At 42.1% G+C, this 15,439-nt stretch overlaps 1 protein-coding gene across 2 annotated transcripts in view; it reads right to left on the minus strand.

The window, feature by feature from the left end:
- hmces (5-hydroxymethylcytosine binding, ES cell specific) overlaps positions 1 to 10,099 on the minus strand; it is a 49,279-nt gene extending 39,180 nt beyond the window's left edge. For both annotated transcript variants that reach the window (XM_069937349.1, XM_069937348.1), the window contains exon 1: positions 10,019 to 10,099. The gene's annotated coding sequence lies outside the window, so the exon portion shown is untranslated. The remainder of the gene's footprint in view (positions 1 to 10,018) is intronic.
- Positions 10,100 to 15,439: the final 5,340 nt, after the last annotated feature.

The raw sequence follows: 15,439 nt of genomic DNA on the forward strand, positions 1-15,439 counted from the left end.
AATCCCAAGATGGCATCACCTGTTTTCCTCACATAATGGCTATGTGGCTTGCTGAGTGGGTCTCCACTTTCTTTTGGGCAATATCCAGCAATTGGGGCATCTGCACAACGTCCTGAAGGGTCCGGATGCCCTTCTGCAGGAGTCACTCCCTTACGTAATGGGAGTGGAAGCCCATCAGCTCCCGTGTGGCCCTTATGAAATCACTGACTGACTCACCAGGGCCCTGGTGTCAGGAGCCCAGTTGGTAGTGAGCATACATAGCGTTCATCAGGGCACAGTATTGCTGTCAAAGTAGGGCCATTACCTCTTCGTACCCATTCCAGTCACAGATTATTTGGTATGCTCAGTGGTCCACCGCTGTGAAGATCAGGTCGTATTGATCGCTGTCAGCTATGATCTTATGGTGCCTCATGCAGGCCTTCAATCAATGTAGCCACATGTTGAACCTGACAGAGGCCTCTGGTTCCTTTGGATCAGTTTCCAGCTTCTCCAGTCTAATCACCTTGTCCATGGCAATTAAAATTCTGATTAATAATTTTGGCACAAAGCAAGTAGTCAAAGGCTTTATTAATCAGAAAACCTTGGCATGCCTCTACATGCTGCTAGCTCATGCGGACAGAGAAGACTAGGGCTCTCAGCCTTTATTAGGGATCTTATGGGGAGGAGATACAGGTAGAGAAGGCAGACCAGCCTACCCAGCCCAGTGAGGTTATGGCCGCAGTACCGCATTTCACCAGAGTTTAAAGGATTCAAAAATTATTTTCCCCATTGCCTTGGTTAATGTTTATACTTTCAGGAATGTGCACAAAACAGGTTATGTGGTTATTGTCACTTAAAGTATGTGGCAGCTTGCTGTGTGCAAATTAGCCCGTTTCTTTTGTGGCAACACCAACCACACTTCAGATGTGCTTCAATCCCTTAGAAACCTTTTGGGTTGTCGGGTTGATTTAACAATCAAAATTTTATCTTTTCCACAGGGGTTATCTTCATTTTAATTGCTTTTTTAAGACTATTCCTTGAAACTTTCAGTCAGCATATCAAAGTGCAGCAATATTATGCCACATAAGTAACCAGATTTTGCTTTGACACCAGCACAAAACAGAAATTTCATTCATTGGTTTTATTCTTTTCCTTAAAAGGAGCCATCCAGATTCAACTGTACCTGTACTATGAAGAAAGCATAAATGGATATTGCATCTTTTTCCACCTTGCCAGCTCTGGCCTTTTGCAAACCCTCAGGAAAGATAGCAAATCCATCATGTCCCCCCTCTTTCTCCAACACCACCATTACTTCCACTTCCCCAAAAGCACCAAAGCAAATTTAAGAATTAGGCATCAACATGCCAATGAATGATCATTCATTTTCCCTTCCTTTCCCATCAATTCACTGAGCAGGTCTTTTAACATGATTTTGTAGTGAAAATGTGACAAAGAATCTGCAAGGTTTACAAGCAATTTAAACGAGTGGCCAAGAAGTTGTCAGATTTTGGGTACCTTTCTGAAATGGCTTTATTACATAAAGAAGATAAATTTCAAATGGCATTTTTGAGATTGGCTTTAGCTGTAGTAAGGAAATGTATAGCTGTTTCATGGAAAGATCAAATGGAGCTTAGCTTATAAAAGTGGCATTCAGAAACGAGGTCATGCATTCCAATGGAGAAGATAACATAATTTAAGAGATCAATATTATAGATTTAGAGCCCATATTTGAATTATTTAAATTTGAGAATCTGGAACTGGTTGTGTGCGGCTGAATCGCCACATTGAATACTAAATAAAGGATTGAAGTTGTTCTCCTTTTTTATTTAAAATGGGGAATGGGGTCAGATTTAGGTTAAGGGGAAAGGTTGGGGGGGGTTAGGTTGTAGATTTTTTTTTGGATTCTATAGTTTTTTTTCCTCTATGTAACCATGTAAATTGCTTTTTGATAATTTGTTAATTTTAATTCTGTAACTATGGTTATTACTTTGTTTTCTAATAAATAAAATATTTTTAATAAGTTGTCAGATTGAGTATTATGTAGGCTCTTTAGGACAGCCATTCTCAAACTTTTTTGGCTATGGCCGCCTTCAGACTGCTCAGAGTTCAATGGCCCCACTTCCCAGTGAAGCAGTCAAGTTTAAAAAAATATTTTCTGATTTCAGCCCATAACCCCCAGAGTACAGCCCCCAGGGTGCAGCCCCCAGGGTGCAGCCCCCAGGGTGCAGCCCCCAGGGTGCAGCCCCCAGGGTGCAGCCCCCAGGGTGCAGCCCCCAGGGTGCAGCCCCCAGGGTGCAGCCCCCAGGGTGCAGCCCCCAGGGTGCAGCCCCCAGGGTGCAGCCCCCAGGGTGCAGCCCCCAGGGTGCAGCCCCCAGGGTGCAGCCCCCAGGGTGCAGCCCCCAGGGTGCAGCCCCCAGGGTGCAGCCCCCAGGGTGCAGCCCCCAGGGTGCAGCCCCCAGGGTGCAGCCCCCAGGGTGCAGCCCCCAGGGTGCAGCCCCCAGGGTGCAGCCCCCAGGGTGCAGCCCCCAGGGTGCAGCCCCCAGGGTGCAGCCCCCAGGGTACAGGGCTGAATGGCCCCTGTTGAGAATGACTGCTGCAACTGATCATCAGTATGTGACAGAAAATCCTGAGGGTGCATCAATCCAATTCGCTTTCTTGGTGGGCGAGTTTGGAAATAGAATGCAGAGCCTCAAGATAGAGTCCACTACTTAGGACTGTGATGATAAATTTTGCACACAAAGGTTTTGAAACTACCCATGTCAGAGTATGGATGGCGAGCCATTGCAGACACAAAAGTCTGGATTATAGGGGTTAAAAAAAATCAAAAATTATTGAGCAGACTTGAGATGAAAGTTCAAATCGCCTATTACTAAATAACAGGGAGGCTTGAATATCAACATAGCTTGACCACCACCCTTTCATGTTGGTTGCAAGTAGAAAAGCAGAACTTGATTTCATATAGTGAGAAGCTAATTATGTCTCCCAAGGGTCTGAAAATGTTATTGCTCAGGAAACCAGTCGCACTGCAGATGCAGAAGCAATTAGAAAGGCAAATTGTATGATGACTTTTGTTGCAAGGAGTTGGCAAACAAGATCTTGTGGCAGTTTGACCACTCCCAGAACACAACAAAACTACAAATGGAACATGTGGAGCTATAGCCTAATCAGCTCAAACAACTTCATTCTTGCTCCTAATTCAATTTTATTTTATCTTCAGAAGTAAAAGCCCTTTTTCTACATTTATCTTTCAAACATTCTATAATAATCCCAATTTAATCATTGTGACAGATTATGTTATGTTTGCTTTCGGGAGATAAATTTGGGCAAGTTTTTTTTAGTGTAGGTCGCACACAAACACTTCAAAACAGATCTCATTTAAAATACTGGCTCAACCCAGACAGGGTGGCTCCTGGGGGCCTTTGCAAAAACTCTGAGGCGTGCCCAAGAGACTTCACTAATGGATTGTTGTTTTGATAAAGCAATAGGTGATGAGATCAGAGGAGGAGTAGTTCAGAGCCGCAGACTGTCTGGGAGTGCAGCTTGTGGTTTTGCAGGCAGAGAGTGTCAAAAAGGCTGGAAAGCTTGTGGAAAAACCCCATTTGGAAGACAGGTTGTGAGTGCTTAGATCAGCCTGGTCAAAGCCTTCGTGGTTCATGCAAGAGGAGAGGACTGGGTGCCTAATGTTTCACTTGAAATAAGAGAAACAAAGAGGAACTCTGTAGTGACCTGAAAGAAAGAGGTTATCATCTGGAAAACCCTGATGGGGCAAGTTTCTTCAGCAAGACACTGATGTGGCTGATTAAAAGGGATCAGTTGTGGGTATCCAGGAACAACAAATCTCTCTCTGAAATCCAACAAGAACCTTCCTGAGCGGTAAACCATTTACCTTTCAAGCACTAAAGCCTGGTGAACTTCATAAATGTTAAATTCTGTGCACAGTATGAGAATTGTCTGATGCCAGTAAACTTGGAAGAATGAGAAGTGAGATTGGACTGTGAATCAAAGAACTTTCTGAACTTACATACACATTACATACACATGTGCTGAGAATTAGAAGGGGGGTGAAGCAAGGTTAGTTAAGTTAATAGTGATAAGTTAAAGTTTGATCCTGTTTTCATATTTAAAGATAATTATAAGCAAATTTTGTTTAAGTAACCATTTGTCTTGGTGAATATCTATTTTGGGGTCCTCTGGGTCCATAACACTGGAATGTGGGAACATTCTCAGTGCTACTTTCAGGCAGAAGGAACAGAAGCCTGAAGTCCAGCACCTCCAAGTTGAAGACCAAATTTCTTCCAACAGCCCTCTAAAATAATCAACTCGTAACACAATTCCAAGGATCTGTCTGACTAGTGAACAGCACATTATGGCAAACTGTGAATCTTGAATTTTTTTTCTCTACATTTTATATTTATTATCTTTTTTCTCAAGTGTTGACTACACAACACTGCTACTGCATTTTATGTACCTGGGAAGCTTCAGCAAGAAAGATTTTCACTGTCTCTGTATATTGTACTTGCTTATATCACAGTAAACTCTTCATTCATTTATCCTGTCAGCAAGTGAATACTTCGCCTTTGAGAGTTTTTATTTTAGCTGACATACTTTTGTGGAATATTGAGAGATAAATTTTGAATATAATTCTAAGGGGTAAATGGCACAACTCCTCAAAAGTCCATTTTTCAATGTCTGGGCCTGTAATGGAAGATTTAAACCGTGTTTTTTACTTTTGCAGCCTTTGCTTCTACAAGGCTGAGAACCTGCTTGTTTTTTAGAATCAGCAGACATAAGCTAAATTCCACCGAGGGGCCAGAGATTCTGTTATCTGATGAAAGGACGTCTGTGTACCAAGAACATTGAATCTTCCTGCTTGTTTTGGTCACAGACTGTCAGAGGCCTAGCCTTGATGCAAAATAAACCATTGTAATCAAAGTGATAAGCTGAAAATTATGCTATTCGATAAAAGCTTGCTTGCTTATCTTTCTTACTGTGCTGGGAATAGGTGCTTGGGTAAGCAGTTTTTGGGTAACATAAGCCATGGTTCCACTGCTGAAGTGGAAGATTCTCCGAGAGGTGGCAACATCTCTCAGCAAGAAGAAGAATTTCTAGAGTCCAGCCAATGTCCCGGTCAGAGGAGGTGGAGAAGCTGCTACCACCGCCCTGACAACCTACTACAAGTGTGCAGTCGTTGCCTCGCTTTGGCAGTTGGGACCAGTCCAGGCGTTGATAAGTATAATTGGAAAGGGCTAGCATATTGTAGTTTGAAATCAGCTTTTGAATTTGTAATAAACATTTGTATAAACTGAACTGCTCTTGGTGTGTGTGTCTATTTTCTTTCAGTAGCTCAAACACTATGACCAATCTATACCCAGGACAGGGCCTTATCCACTTTGCCACCCAATCCTCATATAACCATTTACAGAGCAGAAACAGGCCATGTCGGCCTTTCGAGTCTGCACCGGTTCACTAGAACAACTCCACTAGCTCAAACTCACCGCCAATAACCCTCCAACACCCTCACCTCCACGTACTCATCCAACCTTCTCTTAAATGACAGAAGGAACCCTAATGCAACTATCTCATTCAGAAGTTAATTCCATTCTGCTACCACTTGCTGAGTGAAAAAGCTACCTCTAATATTTCTCCTAAAGTGTTGCCCCCTTACCCTTAACTCATGGCCTCTTGTTCCAATCTCCCCTGCCCTCAGGGGAAAGAGTCTGTTTATGTCGAGTCTATCTATTCCTTTCATAATTTTAAATACCTCTATCAAGTCCCCTCTCAGTCATCTACGTTCCAATGAATAAAGTCCCAGTCTCCTTAATCTCTCCCTGTAATCCAGATGCTGTAAACCTTCTCTGCACCCTCTCCACCTTATCTATATCCTTTCTAATAATTTGGAGACCAGAACTGAGGACAGTACTCCAAACCTGGCCTCACCAATGCCTTAAACAGTCGCAGCATCACCTCCCAGCTCCTATACTCTATGATTTATGAAGGCTACATGGGAATCCACCTTCAGTGAACACTGTACCATAACCCCCAGCTCCTCTGCGTGCCTCAGTGCCCTCCCCTTAACTGTAAATGTCCTATTCTGGTTATTTTTACCGAAATGCAACACTTCACACTTGTCTACATTGAATTCCATCTGCCATCTTTCAGCCCACTCTTCCAAAAACCAAATCCCTCTGTAACCCAAGAAAATCTACCTCACTATCTATCCACCACTCCCCCTATTTTCATATCATCTGCATATTTGCTTACCCAGTTAACCACACCCTCCTCTAAATCATTAATATAAATGATAAACAACAAGGGACCCAGCACTGATCCCTGAGGCACCCAGCTTGTCACAGGCTTCCAACCTGACATACATTTGTCCACCATGGCTCTCTGCTGTCTATCTCCCAGCCACCTCTGAACCCATGTCACAATCTCTCTCCTAATTCCTAGTGAATGAACCTTCCTTATTAACTTTCCATGCGGAACCTTATCAAAAGCCTTACTAAAATCCAAATAGATCACATCTCCAATTATCCTAGTGCCTGAAAGTTTTGATAAAGAGGTGTTTGGAGCATTGGGTTCATAGTTAATGCCTTTCTTAATTTATCCTTCAGTTTTTTGGAAAGCATACCATCTGTGCCCAGAAACATTAAGGGCACCTGGCAATTCTAATGGCAAATCTTTGTATTCCTTATGACAGACTAAAGACAATTTGTGTAACATTACATTTGTTTTATTACATGACAATAAAGAGTATCTGATCAACTGTGAAGTAATATTGAAACTATACAAGACATTAGTTAGTCCCCACTTAGAATATTGTACTCAGTCTGATCACCTCACTACAGGAAGAATGTATATGCCATAAAATGTTGCCTGGATTGGAGAGCATGCCTTATAAGGACAGGTCCAGTGATCTTGGTCTTTTCTCCTTGGAATGACAGAAGATGAAGGATGACCAAATAGATGTGTATAAGGTGATGAGAAGCAATGATCAGTTCGATGGCCTGAGATTTCCCCCACCCCCAGAGGTGAAATGGTTAATACAAGGGGGTATCATTTTAAGGTGCTTGGGAGTAAGTGCAGGCAGATGCAAGGGATAGGTTTATCACACAGAGAATGGTGGGTGCACTGCTTGCAACAATGGTGGAGGCAGGTACAATAGAATCTTTTAAGAAACTATTAGATAGGTGCATAGAACTGAGAAAAATGGAGGGTTATGCAGTTGGGAAATTCTTGGCAGTTGTAAGAGTAAGTTTAAATTTTAGACTGCAGAAACACAACTACCAAACATTCATTGTTTGCTGATGAACAGAAATACAGATGCAATTACCCCCGATTTCTCATCTATTCCTAAATGACCAACCATACATCCTGTGACTCTGATCTCTAGAGTTTGTTGGCACCTACACTTGCCAATCCCTCTCAGTACATCATTGGAGCAGGAATAAGCCATCTGGCCCCTCAGGCCTCCCCCACCATCCAGCCTGCCCCAGGCTTTAACCTCTCCCTTGTGCCAGACACTCACAGCCATTAATTATCCAATCTTTTAGATATATTTTAAAGTACATATATTTTTAATGAACTATCCTCCATTACACTGAGGTAGGAAATGAATTCTGTGCACTCCGTAGGAAGATACTTTGACAAATTTCAGTTTTAACTCCCCAGCCCCTCATCTTGAAACTATATCCCCTTCTTTAAGATTTATGAAATCATCTCCAGGTCTATTCTGACACATCCCCACAGAACATTTACCATATAACCATTTGTTTCAGAACAATCTCTTTTCAATTTTTCTAAACCTCCAAGAAATACAAACACAACCATTTTACATCCCAGAAGAGAGACTAGTGAATCCCTTTTGGGCTGACCTTTCTTAAGGGCACCAAAACTCTGCAGAGTACTTCAGGTGTGGCCTGATCAACCCCCTGTACAATTATAACAATTGAACTCCAAACTCCAAACTCTTTACACGAACAGGTAAAAACAAATATAAAATACATTTTTAAAAGAACTTGCAATTTCTCTCAAACTTTTACTTGCAGTCTGAACCTTCAGTATCTGGGAGACTCCAAAATAATCCTGAGGGAAGTCAAGACAAGTGTAAAGCCAGTTGAACATCACATGAAGAATGTCTCCGGAAAAGGCGCAAGAATTTAAAAAAAGCCCCGTAACCAGGCAGCCGGCAGCCGTTTGCACCTGCATATAAAACAGCACTACACAAATGAGTCAAGCATCAGTCTGTCATCTGGTCTTTCAACTGGGACATCATAGACACTATAAGCTTGTTGCTCTCTTCTTGGCAGTGTTCAAATTAGAAACACGAATCCCCTCACTTAAACCCATTCATTGCTGTGACCCAGTAGGTCAGGACAAGCCGCCACATAGACATTGGCAGAGACGAGATGAAACATGAAAAATCAATATCAAGTCAAAACCAACTCAGAATGAAACTAATATTTCAGAAATGGTTCAACAGTACTATTCACAATACAAAATAATTCAATGCTGATGCACGATGTGAACAATTGAAACTTCTAGAGAAAATTAAAAACTGCAGATGCTCGCATCAATAAACTACAAGAAGCTGGAGGGACTCAACAAGTCAGACAGCATTCATGGGTAGAAATGATCAGTCAACAATTCAGGTTCAGATATTCCCTGGAGCATAGATGAACCAAGGGAGATTTGAGAGAGGTATACAAAATTATGATGGAATAGAGAGAATGAATGCAAGCATGTTTTTTTCCCCACAGAAGTTAGGAGAGATCAAAACTAAAGGACATGGTTCGAGGGTAAAGGGGAAAAGTTGAAAGGGAACATTAGGGAGAGCATCAGAGTGGTGAGTGTGAAATGAGCTGTCAGCTGAATTGGTAAACATCATCATTATCATCATGGCCCATCCTTTCACAAGCGAAGATTAACACAGTACCCTGTAGCTCTTCTGTCCTCAGAACTTTTTGTAGTTGTGGGCACAGAACTTTTTGTAGTTGTGGGCACATTGTGATGTGCCACTGCGAATTGCAGAACACCATGCAGTGCGATTTTTTGCGAGGCCCTCTCAGTCAGTAGGGTTGACATGGAATGACTGGAGATCACACTTGATTAAGTCTGTAGCAAAGATGTGGGCAGGGAGCATCCACCATAAAGGACATCTTTGGGTAATCGGCCGACCTCCATTTGGACAATGTTGCCAGCCCACCGCAGGCGGTGAGCGTGGATGATTGAATAGAGGTCCGTAATTCCATTCTTCTCCAGGATTTGGACATTTGTGACTCTGTCGCAAATACAAGCTTAATTATGACAATTTTTTTTAAATATAGACAGGAACATAAATAGGAGGGGAATGGTCTGGGTGCAGGTTAATGGGATTAGGTGAAAATGTTCACCACAAACTAGAAGGTCCCAAGGGTCTAAATCTGTGCTGTAGTGTTCAGTGATTCTATATATTTGAATACTGATCAAGGGTCCTGCCCAAAAACATTGACTGAGCATTTCTACTCATACATGCTGTCTGGCTAGTTGAGTGTCCCCACCACCCCAACTTTTCATCATTTAAATGTCTCAAATAATTATCCCAGAGTGCTTTGGAATTTGAGATAGTATTATGAGAGAGTTGTACCCTCTTTACCATCCCCAAGTAGTCAAGACTACGTATCTCCACTGAACCAAACAACTCAAATTTTCAAGTAATGGCAAATATTACCAAAAAATATCAGGGGAAAAAAAACAGGTGAGCAGTTGCTCGGCCAAACAAGTCCACATGTTCCCCAATCATTATTCTTAACAAAAATTAAGTAAGGAGTAAAGTTAAGAAAATAAATCTCCAGTAGTTTTCTTGCACTAAACACAGAATAGATGCATGACCCAAGAGTTTCTCTCTCAGGCCGCCACGACAATGTATCTTATTCTTCAGCCTTTCAATCTTTTGCTAGTCCTTACCAAACAGGAACTATTAAAATCTGATAATTTCCCTCAACCAATTTTAAGCTGTTAATCATACTGGGCACTGCCCTCCAACCCCACACATACTCACAGCGTCCAGCTAAGGACCCATCCCATTTAACCCAGCACGCCACGGCTTTGTGGTTCTTCCAGCAAAGCGCGCGATCTTTGCGTCACGGAAACACACCCTGACGTATGACGTCATTTGGAACGGTCGTTCCGCCGCCATGTTGGTGAGGTCAACGTCAATGCTCTCGTTCAATAAAACGTACCGTTCTTTTCCACCTCACCCTGTGTCGAACACATTCGAGTGACAGCTGGAGAACGATATGGAAGCCAGGGGATGGGAGGAGAGGAGAGGGAAGGGAAGGGAATGAGGCGTCAGAAAGGGAAGGGAACAGAGTAGGGAGAGCAATGAAGATTGTGAAGCTGAAAAGGGTGTGTAGGTTGAAACTTTCTTCTTAATGTCACATCTGTGTTGTGTTCAATGCTTAAAATTCTATTGGCAATGGCAGAACTACTGGTACTTTTCACAATTCCCTGAGATGACCAACAATTTGCGCATGAGGGTAGGTGGAGATGGAAGATGGGTCAAAGAGGATGAATTGAAGGAGTGCCAACAAGCAGTTGGAGAGGACCAGAACTTGTGTTTGTTTCAGTCTGGGGGTGTTGGAATAAGTAGAATTTTCATTTTTAAATTTTTTAGACATACAGGCCTTTTCACCCCATGAGCCCATGCTGCCCATTTACACTCAATACCCATGGACAGCTCCTGATTCAAACACAGGTTGCTGATGCTATAACAGTGTTGTGCTAACCGCTACACTAACCGCCACCTTGATCTTCTTGGGGCAGAATTCATGTATCTGACCAAACAATTATTTCTGTCCAATATTCCTAATCTGTTCTTGAGAGTTGTTTCTATATTTAATCTTGGGTCCTCATTTTGTTCCCTTCATATGTAAACAAAAATACATAAACTTTGCTGCTTATTAATGCTATGGAAGGGGGACAGAGTATAGTTTATCTAAGTTTGCTGATACACTAAATTGAGTGGAGAAGCAAATAGAGAATCGGCAGAGAGATATAGATAGGTTAAGTGAGTTGTCAAGGGTCTGGCAGATGCAGTACAATGTTGGAATCCACTTTGGAATTAAAAATGGAAGATCAGATTATTATTTAAATGGAAAGCGATTGAGGCATGCTGCCATGCAGAAGGACTTTGGAGTGTTTGTGCATGAATCATAAAAGATTGGTTTGCAGGTGCAGCAGGCTATCAAGAAGGCAAATGGAATGTTTGCCTTCATTGCTAGAGGGATTGAATTTAGAAGAAGCAAGGTTATGCTGAAATTGTACAAGGTACTGGTGAGGCCGCATCTGGAGTACTGCGTAAAATTCTGGTCTCCTGACTTGAGGAAGAATATACAGGCTTTGAAGGCAGTCCAGAGGACGTTCACCAGATTGATTCCAGAGATGAGTGGGTTAGCCTATGAGGAGAGATTGTGTCATCTCGGGCTGTACTTGCTGAAATTTAGAAGAATGAAGGGGGATCTTATAGAAACATATAAAATTATGAAAGGCATTAATAAGATGTGGCTTGATATGACAATTACACCATCTAAAAATTGCCGACAATACCAGAATAGTGGATTGTGAGACAGCATACAGGAGAGAGACTGAAACTTAGCTGAATAGTGGACCAACAATAACCTTGCACTCAATGTCACCAGAACCAAGGAGCTGATTGTTGATTTCCGGAAAAGCCAGATGTGTACAATCCAGTGATCATTGAGGAATCAGAGGTAGACTGCATAATCCAATCTAAGTTCTTGGGAGTCACCATCTTGAAGGATCTTTCCTGGTTCCAACACACCAAGGGTAAAATGAAGAAAGCACGTCAGCGCCTCGACTTCCTTAGGAGTTTGTAGAAGTTTGTATGACACCAGAAACCCTGGCAAATTTCTACTAATGTGTGGAGGAAAGTGTGCTGACCAGCTGCATCATGGGTACACCAATACCCCTGAGTGTGAAGCCCTCCAAAAGATAGTGGACACAGCCCAGGATATCACAGGCAAAACCGTCCCCACTGTTGAGAACACCTACAGGAAATGCTGTCGTCAGAGAACAGCAATAATCATCAACAATCCACACAACCCAGCACATGCTGTTGCCATCAGGAAAGAGGCCTAGGCGCCACAGAACTCGCACCACCAGGTTCAGGAGCAGTTGCTACCCCTCCACCATCAGACTCCTCAACAATAAAATCAATCAAGGACTCATTTAAGGTAGTGTGGCACCAAGGGAGGGTGGGGTGGGGGCATTTCCCCCAAATGAGATCTGTGACCACCTCCCATCCACGCACCTACCCTTGCAGGCCAAGCTTTGTGAAAACTTTTTAAATTAAATTATATTTAATGAAATAAAACAAAAAGTAAAAGAAAATTACATATGCTCATGATGTCAAAAAGGAAGTTACGTTGTAATGCGTGGAATGCGCACATGATGTCATGCCAGAAGTTGTGTCGAGATTGCAAGCAGTGTGTGCGCCAGATTTAAAACTGAAGAAAGTTTCTTCGTTGCAAATCGATTGTTAAAGAAACATACACAACAAACTCTTCTAAAGCTAAGTCATGCGTTTAATTCACTTTAATGATGCCAGCCTTGGCTTTCATGATTTGCAAAATGTGGAATGATTTTTGAGGGTCTGTCTGCATTTATTCATTATGAGTGGAGAAAATAATCTATTTCAAATGAAATTCTAATGAAACACACAGTGCAGTCGGTGTGTGTGTGGAAGAGAGAGACTTTGCAACGTGTTTTTAAATTGCAATTGGGTTGGCAACATCTTGCCATCAGCAGCTTGTGTGTGGTTAGATGATGCCAGTGAGTGGTACTGGTAATGGTGTAAATATAAATTAATGTAACAATGATGAAATTTTATGGATACAGAACTTTGAACCGTTTTCCTTTTGTATACATGTGAAGCATAAAATGGTTGCTTTGGAAAATAGCTTTATTCCCAACCATGGTGCCCAAAGTTGTAGATCTTTAAGGTGTAGGCCCAAGTGCAGAAATCCAAAATATTGAAAGTAACACTGATAAAAAGCAGCCTTTATTTCATTTCTGTGAATTGGGCAATCTTTAATAACAGATTCTCATGTCATTAGCATTAAGGATTCAACCAGAAATCCAGCCAAATTGACAGGACCGGTAACTTAGGACTGCTGAACAAAACGATACTGCCTGCAACCAAAAAAATTCAAAATTTTCTAACCATTAATTGAGTCTGTATTTCTTAGTACAGTGGTTGCAGTGTTAGCTGCCTTACACAAGGTATAATCTCTCTTGCTTTGAACAGTTTGCAGTCCTAAATAATAGTCTTGAGAAGGAGTTTAAGACAATTCTTTCTTTGGCTTGGCTTCGCGGACGAAGATTTATGGAGGGGGTAAAAAGTCCACGTCAGCTGCAGACTCGTTTGTGGCTGACAAGTCCGATGCGGGACAGGCAGACACGATTGCAGCGGTTGCAGGGGAAAATTGGTTGGTTGGGGATGGGTGTTGGGTTTTTCCTCCTTTGCCTTTTGTCAGTGAGGTAGGCTCTGCGGTCTTCTTCAAAGGAGGTTGCTGCCCGCCAAACTGTGAGGCGCCAAGATGCACGGTTTGAGGCGATATCAGCCCACTGGCGGTGGTCAATGTGGCAGGCACCAAGAGATTTCTTTAGGCAGTCCTTGTACCTTTTCTTTGGTGCACCTCTGTCACGGTGGCCAGTGGAGAGCTCGCCATATAACACGATCTTGGGAAGGCGATGGTCCTCCATTCTGGAGACGTGACCCATCCAGCGCAGCTGGATCTTCAGCAGCAGACAATTACTTACAAGAACAAAGACATTTTTAGATCACTGCCCAGACTTTAATAATCTTCTTTCTGTTTCCTCTGTGATCCCAAACCCAAGTGTATAAAACTGAAAGTTTTTTTTTAAAGCCAGTGGGAATGCATTTAGTCTTCAATATGTAGGAACTATTCCAGAAAAAAAATGGTACATTGGAATATGACAAACATTTTATCCTCTAACTCCATGAATACCTATTTCAAAATCCTGGGTCATCAGATCCTGAGAATCATTGACCTTCAGCCCTTTCTCCAGAACCCGAAGTAATAGGTCTTTAAGCTGCAGGTACAAGTGCAGAAACTCGTGTCACTAGGGTTGTGGATGAAGTCATTAGAGGGGGGTATCACGAAAAATAGTCACATGGTTTCTGAAATCACGTGTGCTTCTCTGAAACGCCAGAGGGTGATGGTGGTGGTGCACGGAGGCAGGTAGGCATGACCCCCCCCCTACCCACTGAGCAATTTTTCCAGCATAGGTGTATGCCCCCACCCCCAGTTACCCTAATGCCATCTGCTAAGACTTGTTCTGGCGCCAACCCTGATTTTAAAGTCTCTTTCCTTTGTACTTTATTGATTTTTAAACTCTCTCTGTATTGCAGTCAGTTTGCATTACAGTTCTTTATTTGTTTACATGTGTACATTGTGTACAGTTTTTGTTTGCACTACCAATAAGCGGTAATTTGCCCACAGGAAAAAGAATCTTGGGGTTGTATGTGATGTCGCATATGTACTCTGACAATAAATCTGAAATCTGAAGAGAGAGGGAGGTAAATTGTTCCTTTTTGTGGTGGAGACTAGAAGTAGGGGACATAACCTCAAGATCCAGGGTAGTATATATTGTGGATGGAGATGAGGAGGAACTGCTTTTCACAGAGGGTGGTGAAGTCACTGCCCACTCACTGAACCAGTGGAGGCTGCCTCAGTAACTATATTTAAGACCAGGTTGAAAAGATTTTTACAAAATAAGGAATTAAGGAATATGGGGAAATGACATGTAGGTGGAGATAAGCCTATAATTGGATCAGTCATTATCTTATTGAATGGCAGAGTAGGCTTGACAGGCCGGATGGCCTACTCTTGCTCCTAGTTCTTCTAGGCAAACTTTTGATTATTATGGTTTTCTTTGTGAAACCTCTTTGTTGTGATCTGTGCCCCAGGAATTTTGTACTATAGCAAAGCTATTCAGTTTGTTAATGTGTAGAGTGGACAGAGATTACCAAACTAGGAAGCATGTGGAAATATATTAGAATCTGCTCTTATATAGATAGCACCAGCTGTAAATGAGAATTTAGAAAATGGATTTGCAGTAAAATACCCAAAACTCTGTGCCTTATATTGGGTTTAAATTCAATGGGAATAGAAGATCTAGCTTTCTGCAACCTTTCAAACATTACAATATAAAAGCATCATTTTTAGCCTCTGGCTGAAGGGGGATTAATAAGGATCATTCACTATAATAGGATAGACTCGAGTAATATGAAACTGGTTGATTCCTCTGTATTTGGCTGGAAGGGATGAATTGATAACTTCTAAATAACAGAATTTGAACATGTATTACAGTCCAAACAAACTATATCTGTTGTTTATATTTGGCTGTCAGAGCGAAATTAATTTTGGTGGTATCT

This window comes from Narcine bancroftii, chromosome 5, assembly GCF_036971445.1.
Source record: "Narcine bancroftii isolate sNarBan1 chromosome 5, sNarBan1.hap1, whole genome shotgun sequence".
Classification (NCBI taxonomy): Eukaryota; Metazoa; Chordata; class Chondrichthyes; order Torpediniformes; family Narcinidae; genus Narcine; species Narcine bancroftii.